Source organism: Vicia villosa, unplaced genomic scaffold (genome assembly GCF_029867415.1).
Source record: "Vicia villosa cultivar HV-30 ecotype Madison, WI unplaced genomic scaffold, Vvil1.0 ctg.003694F_1_1, whole genome shotgun sequence".
Classification (NCBI taxonomy): domain Eukaryota; kingdom Viridiplantae; phylum Streptophyta; class Magnoliopsida; order Fabales; family Fabaceae; genus Vicia; species Vicia villosa.
Window position 1 is genome coordinate 97,221 of NW_026706272.1, and position 12,663 is coordinate 109,883.

A 12,663-nucleotide genomic window follows, 5' to 3' on the forward strand; every position below is an offset into this window, starting at 1 on the left:
AGGACGTGAAAGTAACACTAATCAAGCTCCTCCATGAGTACGCAGAAATATTTGCTTGGTCATACCGTGACATGCAAGGGTTGGATACGGATATCGTTGTACATAGATTACCACTCAAAGATGGATGTGCACCAGTCAGACAAAAGCGTATGAGAGTTCGTCCTGACATGGATAACAAAATCCGAGAAGAAGTACTCAAACAGTTCGACGCAGGGTTTCTTGCCGTGGTTGACTATCCACCATGGATTGCTAACATAGTGCCAGTTCCTAAGAAAGACGAGAAAGTACGCATGTGTGTGGATTATAGAGATCTGAACAAAGCAAGTCCGAAAGACGACTTTCCACTACCGCACATGGATGTGTTGGTGGTCAATACAACACAAGCTTCGGTTTTCTCCTTCATGGATGGGTTCTCTGGGTATAATCAAATTAAAATGGCTCCGGAAGACATGGAGAAGACAACCTTTATGACATCCTGGGGCACCTTTTGCTACAAGGTAATGCCTTTTGGATTACGAAACACATGGGCAACATATCAACGAGCCATGGTCACACTGTTCCATGACACGATCCACAAGGAGGTCGAAGTATACGTGGATGATATGTTTGCTAAGTCCTGTACCGAGGAAGAGCATATTACACACCTGCAAAAATTGTTTGAGCGCTTGAAGAAGTTCGAGCTGAGGTTAAACCCGAACAAGTGTACATTTGGTGTGAGGTCAGGAAAGCTATTGGGATTCGTTGTGAGCTAGCGAGGCATAGAAGTAGATCCCGACAAGGTGAAGTCTATACAAGAAATGCCTGCCCCAAAAACAGAAAAAGAGGTTTGTGGGTTCTTGGGTAGGTTGAACTACATCTCAAGGTTCATCTCACATTTGACAGCAACGTGTGAGCCTATATTCAAGTTACTAAGGAAAGATCAGCCGATCAAATGGAGTGACGATTGTCAATTAGCCTTCGAAGCTATAAAGAGATACTTACAAAATCCACCGATTCTCATACCTCCCGTGCCAGGGAGATCACTAATCATGTATCTCACAGTTCTCGAAAGGTCTATGGGATGTGTATTGGGGCAACAGGATGAAACAGGCAGAAAAGAGCACGCTATTTACTATCTTAGCAAGAAATTCAAGGATTGTGAATCTCGATATTCACATTGGAAAAGACATGTTGTGCCCTAGCACAAGCCTCCAAACGTCTACGACAATATATGCTGAGACATTCCACATGGTTGATATCCAGGATGGATCCTTTGAAATACGTGTTCGAAAAGCAGGCTCTCACAAGAAGAATGGCAAGGTGGCAAATGTTACTGTCAGAATACGATATACAATATGTCACTCAGAAAGCAATAAAAGGGAGTGTATTGGCAGAACATCTTTCCCACCAACCCCTCGAAGAATACCGATCTATGAAATTCGACTTTCTTGACAAGGACATCATGGTGATAAGGGAATACAAAATACCAGGACCGGACGAAGGACCTGAACCAAGGGCAATATGGACACTTACGTTCGATGGGGCCTCAAATGCACTAGGACATGGTATAGGAGCAGTCTTGACATCTCCTGACAATCGTCACTTACCTTTCACTGCGAGATTATGCTTCGACTGCACCAACAATATCGCAGAATACGAAGCATGCATATTGGGGTTAGAAGCTGCGATTGATCTAAGGATTAGACTGCTTGAGGTGTATGGGGATTCAGCACTGGTGATTCACCAAGTCAATAAAGAATGGGATACTCGAGATGCAAAGTTAATCCCATACCGAGACCTCATACTAGAGTTAATGGCTGAATTTGAAACAATTACTTTCACTCACATCCCAAGGGAAGAAAATAAAATGGCTGATGCACTGGCAACACTTTCCTCCATGTTCAAAGTAAATTGGCCGAACCATGAGCCACGAATAACGGTTAGACACTTTGATGAGCCTGCCTATTGTCTCGCAATCGAGAAGCAGCCTGATAACAAACCATGGTTCCATGATATCAAAAGGTACTTGGAGAAACAAGAATACCCGGAGAATGCCTCTACGATTGACAAAAAGACACTAAGGAAATTGTCAGCCAAGTTCTTCCTGAGTGGAGACATCCTATACAAACGAAATTATGACTCGGTATTGCTGAGGTGTGTGGATAAAAATGAGGCCAAGGAGATTATCAAAGAGGTTCATGAAGTAACTTTCGGAACCCATGCAAATGGACATTCAATGGCGAGAAAAATACTACGAGCAGGATATTACTGGTTGACAATGGAATCTGACTGTTTCCAATATGCAAGAACATGTCACAAATGCCAAATATACGTTGACAAAATACATATGCCGCCTAATCCGTTGAACGTTCTGAGTTCACCGTGGCCGTTTGCAATGTGGGGGATTGACATGATAGGGATGATTGAGCCGAAAGCTTCTAATGGACACCGATTAATATTGATTGCCATAGATTACTTCATCAAATGGGTTGAAGTCGCTTCTTACACCAACGTGACAAGACAAGTAGTCGCCCGGTTCATTAAGTATAACATCATCTGCCGGTATGGGGTTCCCAACAAGATCATCACTGACAACGGGTCGAATCTAAATAACAACATGATGAAGAAGCTGTGCGAGGATTTCAAGATTGCACATCACAATTCTTCACCATAGAGGCCTAAAATGAATGGCGTTGTCGAAGCTGCGAATAAGAACATCAAAAAGATAATACAAAAGATGGTGAAAACATACAAGGATTAGCACGAAATGCTTCCCTTCACCCTCCACGGCTACAGAACCTCGGTACGCACATCCACAGGAGCAACACCATTTTCCTTGGTTTACGGTATGGAAGCAGTCCTCCCTGTCGAAGTGGAGATTCCTTCATTACATGTCCTGGCGGACACAAAGTTAGATGAATCAGAATGGGTAAAAACCCGTTTTGATCAGCTTAATCTCATTGAAGAAAAGCGACTGATGGCTCTGTGTCACGGGCAACTCTATCAGAAAAGGATGAAAAAGGCGTTCGATAAAAAGGTCTGTCCTTGAACTTTCAAAGAAGGAGATGTCATCCTCAAGAAAATTCTACTACCTCGAATTGATGGCCGTGGAAAATGGACACCCAACTATGAAGGTCCATATGTCATAAAAACAGTATTCTCAGGAGGAGCACTTGTCCTCACTACAATGGACGGGGATGAATTACCGCACCCAATCAATTCCGATGCGGTCAAGAAATATTACGCCTAACAAAGGCAGGATCATAGGCTATGAACCGAAGACGAACTACAAAGGATAAGGATTCGGGCAATCATTCACTACTAAAGGCAAAGGATTACTGGGACCCTCAAGAACAAAGGAGCAACGACAGTATTAATATCATTTCTATTTGTCATTTTCTTTTCACATCTTGTACATTCACCGATTTAAGGAAATATCAATAAAGTTTTCTTTTCTTCATACCGCGCTTTCCCGTTATTTCAATACCATTTGCAAAGGACAAAATTTTCATAAACTTTATACTGAATTTATTATGGGGAACTTACAAAACAAATTTTTAACATAAAAGCAACGAAACGAAACTGCGAAAAATCTCCGGAGGATAACATACGCCCTACGTCGTGATCACTTTGATCTATCACGACCCTTTTACGTAGGATATTTTGCACTCACAGAAACATTATCAACGGATCATTCAAATACAATCCGAACTAGGATTTATTCTAAATGACATCCCACACATCTCAAAACGTCTAGACAATTCCAAAGTCAAAGGGTACCAAGGGATTGGTTCAGGACCTAATGGTCTAAAAGGAGACTAAAACCCGAAGTTCTACTCAGAAACATTCTACGCATAAACATTACAAAACGGCATAAGCAAAGCCGTGGCACAAGGCCAAGCAGGGTTAAACAAATTCAATGGGCTATGAGGAGATAAAAAAATTTGGGATCATCATACATATATGCGCATTAGTATACATACATGCAACATTTATACTCGACATCCAGTGATCATACTATCAAACATTACTCATATACAAATGGTTCATACATCCACATTGTACAAACAATAGGATCACATGCATGTACATGGTTCATACGCATTTACAATACAACCTTTTACACAGGTGATCTTGCTAGCACTATAGCAAGTAAATCTTTTTACACATGTGACCTTGCTAGCACGATAGCAAGTAAATCTTTTTACACAAGTGACCTTGCTAGCACTATAGCAAGTAAATCTTTTTACACAGGTGATCTTGCTAGCACCATAGCAAGTAAATCTTTTTACATAGGTGATCTTGCTAACACTATAGCAAGTTAATCTTTTTACGCAGATGATCTTGCTAGCACTATAGCAAGTAAATCTTCTTACATAGGTGATCTTGCTAGCACTATAACAAGAATATCTTTTACGCGGGTAAACTTGCTAGAACCATAGCAGGCAATCCCTTTTACGCAGGTAAGCTTGTTAGAACCATAGCAAGTAATCCCTTTTGCGCAGGTAAACTTGTTAGAACTATAACAGGTGATCCATTCCTCATCTAGGATGTACACAAGGGCTTACTAGAACTATAGTAAATCCTTCCATTTACACAAACTACGAAAGCTTACTAGAACTATAGTAAGTGAATTGTTTACAAACTGCGAAAGCTTGCTAGTACTATAGCAAGTGGACCATCTTCTACACAATGAGCTGCGAGTCTTCGCTATGTAAGTCTCGGGCTTTAGCGGGACGATCCTCTTTCACCTTCCAGTACAAGGTAAATTTAGGGGTCTTCCATTATTTAATAACTCTTCGATCCGAAAAGCGTGAGACCTGCGTATTCCCACGCCATTCAATCCAAGATAATTAAATAGGGGCAGCTGTCATACCCCAAAATTTACCCGATACGATTCACGTCTATTAATTTATTGAGGGTATCTAAATTAGGAGTTATGGGGTTTAACATTTGTATTGTTAAACCCAATCTCTTACAAAAAAAAAAACCTTCTAATTGAATATGAGGGTGTATTTTAGAGGAATTCTTTTGAGCCCAATTTGAGCCCATTAAGAGTTTTACTTGAGATCCTTTAGTTTTAAACTAAGTATTAGTCTTTATTAATTTATTTATTTATTTAAAATTTATTAAGTTAATTATTTTGTTTTAGTTAATTAGAGTTATTAGTTAACCAATTATTAAATTAAGTAATATTATTCATTATGGTATAATTTATAGTATTGTTATTTTAAATTATGGTTATTAGCTCATTATTATTATTCTAATCAATAGAAACTTATATAATAAAAAATACTCTTTTTATCTAGTAATTAGGTTTTTAAATAACAAGTTGGTCCATCTCTTTGTTAATTTATATTTAGTTATTTAAATTATTATTATTATTAATTATTATTTATTAATTATTATTTTTATTAATTACTATTTTTGTTAATTATTTTTTTTTTTTGAGAATGTTGACCAAAGTCAACTAGGGAAAAGCCCTGTTCATCTTCTTCTTCTTCCAAAGCCCAAGTCCATAAAGATCAAAACAAAATACACACAAAATGAGATATTTTATTTAGTTTATGAATCATTACAACAAATCAAAATTTTTAAACGAAAAATCAAACAAAATCTAAGACTAAAACAAATCTCTAATTAAATCAAATATATTATAATCAATTACAAAGCAAATCTAATTTATAAAAATCAAATCAAAGATTGAATCACATCAAATAGAATCAAATCCAATTTTATTAACAAATCAAATATATTACAATCAAATCTAATTTACAACAAATAGAATCATTCCTAATATGAATTAACCCTAAGGCTATAAATAAGAAACCTAAGTCTACAGAAAAGGGGGAAGAAGAAACCATAATCTAAAAGACGGAGAAAGAGAGATCGGAGAAGGCTGTTGAAGCGCGAAGCCTTCAACCTTGCGCCGACACCTGCAAGCAAAAAAGAAGAGGATTAATAAGGAGATTGGAGCTTACACGATCCAGAATTCAAGATAAAAGGTAACCCGAGACACTTAGCTTAGGTTTTTATGTCGAATGCATGTGTGTTTTGATGTTGGTTTCTGGAAATTTAGGGTTAGGGTTCTTCAACTTAGGGTTAGATTAACACCCCCTGGATTAATATTAAACAAAAAAATACACCTCCCGCGTTCTAGTCAAAAGAAAGAATAATTAATTGTTTTAAATTACATGATTAATTTTAAATAATTGTTATTTGGTTCGATTGTATTTAATAGTCGTGTTGATTAATAATATTTCTTCGGATCAAAAATATTCAAATTGATATTAATAATTGGATATAATTTTATATGCACACTTAAGGTTTAATTCGTTAATTGTTTTAATCGAATCAATCGATTACGATGATTGGCGACAAAAATTAATTTTTGTCAAGCTAATTTATATTAGGGTTGATTTATTAATTGTTTTAATCAAATCAATTGATTATGATGATTAATAATCAATTATTAAAATTTACTTTAATTTATTTAATTTATTTAAAATGGTTCTATTTACTAAAGGTTTTAATCAAATTAATTGGTTACGATAATTACTAATTCTTTACTAATTTGTTAATTATGTTGATCAAATCAATTGATCAACGCGATTAATAAAATTTCAAAATATTAAAAAGGGTTGTATGCCATATAATAAACTTTTAACATCTTCACAAACTGCGAATTACACAAAACTGCGACAATTACCAAACTGCGTACGGTAATTTAAAATACACTTCAACATACAAACTTAAAAGGAATACAACCTCTAAAAACACCAACATACCCCGAACTACGTAGACTCTGATCCTCCCTAAGGAGGTACGTAGGCACTTGAATAACCAAGGCGAGTCCCCTTTTTCCCAACTCCAATTAGGTTCGAATCTTACTATTAACCCTTGAAAGCACAAACCTTACCTTAATATTCTTAAGCCACAAATTTTTCCTTAAACTTAAAACCTTAGGAAAGGGTTAAGGGTGCCTAGCACCTTCCCTTGACCTGATTATAATAACTTACCTAGATCTTTAAACTTCGTAGAGTTTCCTATTCGCCCTGGTAGAATAGGTGGCGACTCTAAAATTCTCTAATTTTTAGGCAGGTTGCTACAACTCCAAAGCACAAAATTGTCTGTTGTTAGGATACTCTGAACGCTCAAAAGGCTACATAATCTATAACACTAAAACAAGAATTGTGGAAGAATCAATTCATGTCAGATTCGATAATAAACTTGACTTTGAGAAGTCAAAGCTAGTTGAAAAGTTTGCAAATTTGGAGATAACCTTTTCTGAACCCAAAGATAAGGAGTCAGAAGTCAAATAATCAGAAGCTCCTATACTTGAAACTGGTGATGTTTCATCTTATCCCCCACAACAGAAGAAGAAAAGAATTGCAACCTCACACCCAGAAGAATTGATTTTGGGAAACAAAGATGCCCCTATCAGAACCAAATCAACCTTCAAACCGACTGAAGAAACTCTTTTGGGATTGGTATCTCTAATTGATCCCACATCTATTGAAGAAGCTCTTATAGACAAGGACATGATTCGATTTTGACAATGGAAGAAGAGCTAAAGCAGTTCACAAAGAATGATGTTTAGGATCTTGTTCAGAAACCTAAAGGTGCACACGTCATTGGAACCAGATGGGTGTTCAGAAACAAGCTCAGTGAGCACGGTGAAGTTGTCAGAAACAAGGCACGACTAGTTGCACAAGGTTATAGTCAACAAGAAGGGATAGACTATGCAAAAACCTTTTCTCCCATCGCCAAGTTAGAAGCATTGGCTTAGTAATTTCTTTCTCAGTTAACCATAACATCATCCTTTATTAAATAAATGTTAATAGTGCATTTCTGAATGGTTATATATCTGAAGAAGTGTATGTCAAACAACCTCCGGGATTTGAAAGCACTGAAAAACCATATGCTGTTTATAAACTTAAAAAATCACTCTATGATCTGAAACAAGCTCCCAGAGCTTGGTATGACAGATTGAGTAGCTTTATTTTAAAAATCAAATTCACCAAAGGTATGGTTGAAACCACACTCTTTTGTAAAACCTTCAACAATGACATTCTTATAGTTCAAGTTTATGTTGATGATATTGTTTTCGGTTCTACTAATCCCTCTCTTTGCGAGAAATTTTTTAAGATGATGCAGGATGAGTTTGAAATGAGCATGATGGGAGAATTAAAATACTTTCTGGGAATTCAAATTGACCAAAGACCAGAAGCTATGTACATTCATCAGAGCAAGTACACTAAAGAACTTCCGAAGAAGTTCAACATGCTTGATTACAAAGTAGCAAAGACTCCAATGCATCCAACATGCATTTTGGAAAAAGAAGAGGTAAGTGGAAAGATATGTGAGAAGCTATATCGTGGTATGATATGATATCTTCTCTATCTAACTGCTTATAGACCTGATATTTTATTCAGTGTTCATTTGTGTGCATGTTTCTAATCTGATCCTAGAGAATCTCATCTAACTGTTGTTAAGAGAATTCTTAGGTATCTGAAAGGAACCACTAACCTATGCTTGATGTATGAGAAAACATCATAGTGTACTCTTTTTGGCTTCTGTGGTGCAGATTATGCTGGAGAGATATTAGAAAGGAAAAACACCTCTTGAAATTGTCAATATTCGGGAAACAACCTGATCTCATGGTCAAGCAAGAGGTAATCAACAATTGCTCTTTCAACAGCAGAAACTGAATACATCTCAGCCTCTCTATGCAGTACTCAGATGTTATGGATGAAGAACCAGATGGAGAATTATCAAATTTATGAGAGTAACATTCCTATCTTTTGTGATAATACTATTGGTATTTGTTTAAGTAAAAATTCTATCTTGCATTCTAGGGCAAAACATATAGAGATAAAACATCATTTCATCAGAGACTATTTTCAGAAAGGGGATCTTTCTTTAAAATTCATAGATACAGACCATCAATGGGATGATATTTTCACAAATACTTAGCTGAAGATAGATTTTTGTTTATTGGGAAGAATCGGAAAATGGATCTTTGTCCAGAGTAAGATCTCATTAGAATTAGAGTGTTTTAACTATTTAGCCACAGTCTGACAAAATGAGATTCTGACACAACATCCTCTTTTAGAGGATAAGAGGATACTCACTAACGGGAATTTAAACACTTGGATTATCCATTTACCGACATAGAGAACCAGACCTCTATTTTGGATAATTCAGAACACAAGAAACAATTTATGTTCATGACTCAAAACAAGACTCTAAACAGAAGACAAACATACTTAGAATAGAAAACCTATTCAATGGCTTTGCGAAAAACAACTACAAAGAAGGACCTCGGACTAAACAATGTCTGAACACTACCCTTATTCCCTATGTTTGTCACAAGTTGACAAACATAACCTAGACTCTAGACTATACTCACATCCGAAAGAAGGAAATGAGAGACTCAACAAAAAAAATGAAACGGAAAAGACTCTAGAAACCTGAGCAATTTAAATAACATACCTGGACCTTAACAAATGTCTTAATCAAGAGATGTCATTTGAAAAAGAACTGCATCAGGTGGACTTGTGCAATGGTTGGAACACGCATTAGATCAGAACAAGTGATACACACCATCAATCCATGTCTTCAGATGATAATGCAAAGAATATTCTTTGCTGGTCTTTAAGAATAAACATGATTTGAGTTATGTTCTGACGTTTTGTGTGACTTTGTTCTTCTGGCTTCAAGATTTAGTCTTTGAAAGACTTTGCATTCGGATAGAAGCAGAATAACATTGTCTTTGCTGATCTTCATACTCTTTTACTCCCCCTGAGATATACAACTTTAGGACATCTTTGATGTTCGTCCTTGAAGTTCCCTTCATTTGGAATTTGCCATAGTTTCCAAGTTTAGAAACCTCAGTTTACTTGCTACACAAGATTCAGATTCCCACCCTCTGCAACTTGAAGTAGAAGAAACTATGATTGTATAACCATAAATTAATCTTCAGCATACACGTCTGAGTTATTTCATACAGACGTTGTAAATATCCAGCTCTCATCAAGATATTTAACAGAATCAGTATGCTACACAAGATACTTTTGCCTTCTTCCTTAATGTGTGAAGATAATTGAGAACACATAGCTAGAAGAACTTCTTCTCAGTCCAGCATCCAGGTTCTAAACCCAATAAGTACTAAGTCTCCCGTCAAGGTACTTACCAGCTTTTCAGTTAGAATTTGCTACTCACACTAGGTCATTCTGACTGATTACCTGATAACACGAAAATGTATCGCATATACGGCTTGATTTACATGAATTATGTCCTCATTTTATTTTAATTAAGATACTCTTTATTCGTATTATGCCGGTATTTTTTATGTTTTCAGGTTTCTACTCTTTACAAGGCATGTATGAAGAAAGTCGCAAAAATGGAGAAGAATTGAGCTTAAAACCACAAAAAAAAGAAAAAAGAGAAATGAAGAAAATAATATATAAATAATATATAATATATATATATATATATATATATATATATATATATATATATATATATATATATATATATATATATATATATGAAAGAGAATATGACGTTAGTCACATATATAGGTGTGACGGTTGTCACACTTGTTTTTGACGACCGGCAGCTTGTTAGCATTGAATGACGGCAACATTTGTTGCATGACGAACGACAAGCCCAATTTCTCCTATTTTCATGGCCACGTAACTCAAGTGTGGAGCGAAATGGACTCAAACCAACTTTGATCAACGCACTTCCTAGATTCACGCAGCCACTCAATCAACAAATAGACCACGTTGCTCTTATATTTTCTCAACCTAGCAGCGGAAGCATGAATATAAATACTGGGCATTTTACCAGCAAATGACTCCTCTTCTCTTTTCGGCAGAGCTTTTTCTTGTTTAGTTTTTAGGCAGTTTTTCTACCATATAAAAGTGGTAGTTTCTCACATCGAGGAACTACCACATGTCATACCCCAATTTTTGACCCTAAGATCATACATCATTTGCATTTCAATCATCAATCAAGATCACAATCTTGAGGTATCATTTTGTCTTTGAGGGGAATCATCAAGCACTTTTAGCTTTTAATTTGTTTTATACTAACCAAAATCCAAAAATATGCATTTTTGTTTCCTTTGTTTGTGTTTTGCAGGAAAAAGATCGGGCAAAAATCAAAACAGTGCAAGAAAAGGAATTTTTGAAAATTTCACTATGGAAATCGATTTACCCATATAGGAAATCGATTTCCCTAGACGAAATTTGAAAAAAAGAGGGAAGCATGACACCATTTTGGCACCAATCACATTTTCTTTGATCATTTTTGTCATTTTACCAATTTTCCACCTCATCAAAATTAATTCCCTTCATTAAACCCACTTAAACCCTATTTAAATACCATTTTACCATTTAAATACCATTTAAACACCAATTAAACACAATTTAACTAACCAAAAGCAAAAAGACCAAATTGCCACTACTCTTGCTCCCGTCCTATAAATAGAGGTCTCTACTCCCTCATTTCTCAAGCTTGGAGAGCCAAAAAATTGCTTGCAAATTCATTTCTCACCCTTTCCAAAACCCTCACCCAAAGTTCATTTTCATAGAATTAGTGAGATTCACATTGAATCTTACTAGTTTTGAACTAAACCTCCTACATTTCTCTCTTTTCTTTGTTTGTTCATCTCCAATTTTGAAGGATCTACACACTTTGTGCTTGTTCTTGAAGCTACTTCAACATTTGATTCAAGAATTGGTAAATTCCTAAACTCTAAGATGTAGATCTTTGTGGCTTGTGTTAAATGCATCTTTGATGCTATATTGGTCCTATTTGATGGTGATTTGATGGAAAATTCGTGCTCCAATGGATATGTGATCATAAGGTGTTTGTATGTTTGCTTAAATCAAGTTTTATGCTTCCTAATGCTGATTTTTTGAAAGCTGCGTGCAGGAAATTGATTTCCCTCTGTAGGAAATCGATTTCCACCTTGTTTTTATGCCAAATTTGAACTCTGCACTCAGGAAATCGATTTCCTACAGAGGTAAATCGATTTCCAGTGAGGCAGAATGCTTTTTTTTTGCCTTTTTTATGCTTGTTTTGCCTTCCTTCTTCCTCCACTTCATTAATATCATTGGATCTAGGATGTTGATAGGTTTGAAATGACCAAATCCATAATATTAGATGAATGATATTGATGATAGTGTGAGTTGATTATCTTTATGCATTTTTATCTTCTTCTTCTCCTTCTTTTTCTTTTGATCGATGAAAGTCTTAATACCTTGAGAATTCTTATGGATTCTTGGTAAAGACTAGATCGCAACCTATTTTCTTTTCGTGCGGTATTGCTTTCGGAGAGTGATCTACATATCGCTTCTCTCGCATGCATTAGCACATAAAGTTTTGACCGGCCTCGTTGTAGGGTGATTTCTACATAAATCACTTGGCGATTTGCTTAACATAGCGCAATATTTCGTGTCCCGAATCAAAAAGATCAAATATGGAAGAGAATTTTATGCGGTTCATTTAAGACTTATGGAGGTTTATCGTGTAGTCGCTATGATTTTATCAAGCTTCTGATAAATGTCCATTGAATTTAAATCCGAGAACATCCTTCACTCACCATCGATCTTTATTACTAACTTTGATAACATACTTGACAAGTTTCAAGATGGTTATCTTTAACATCTA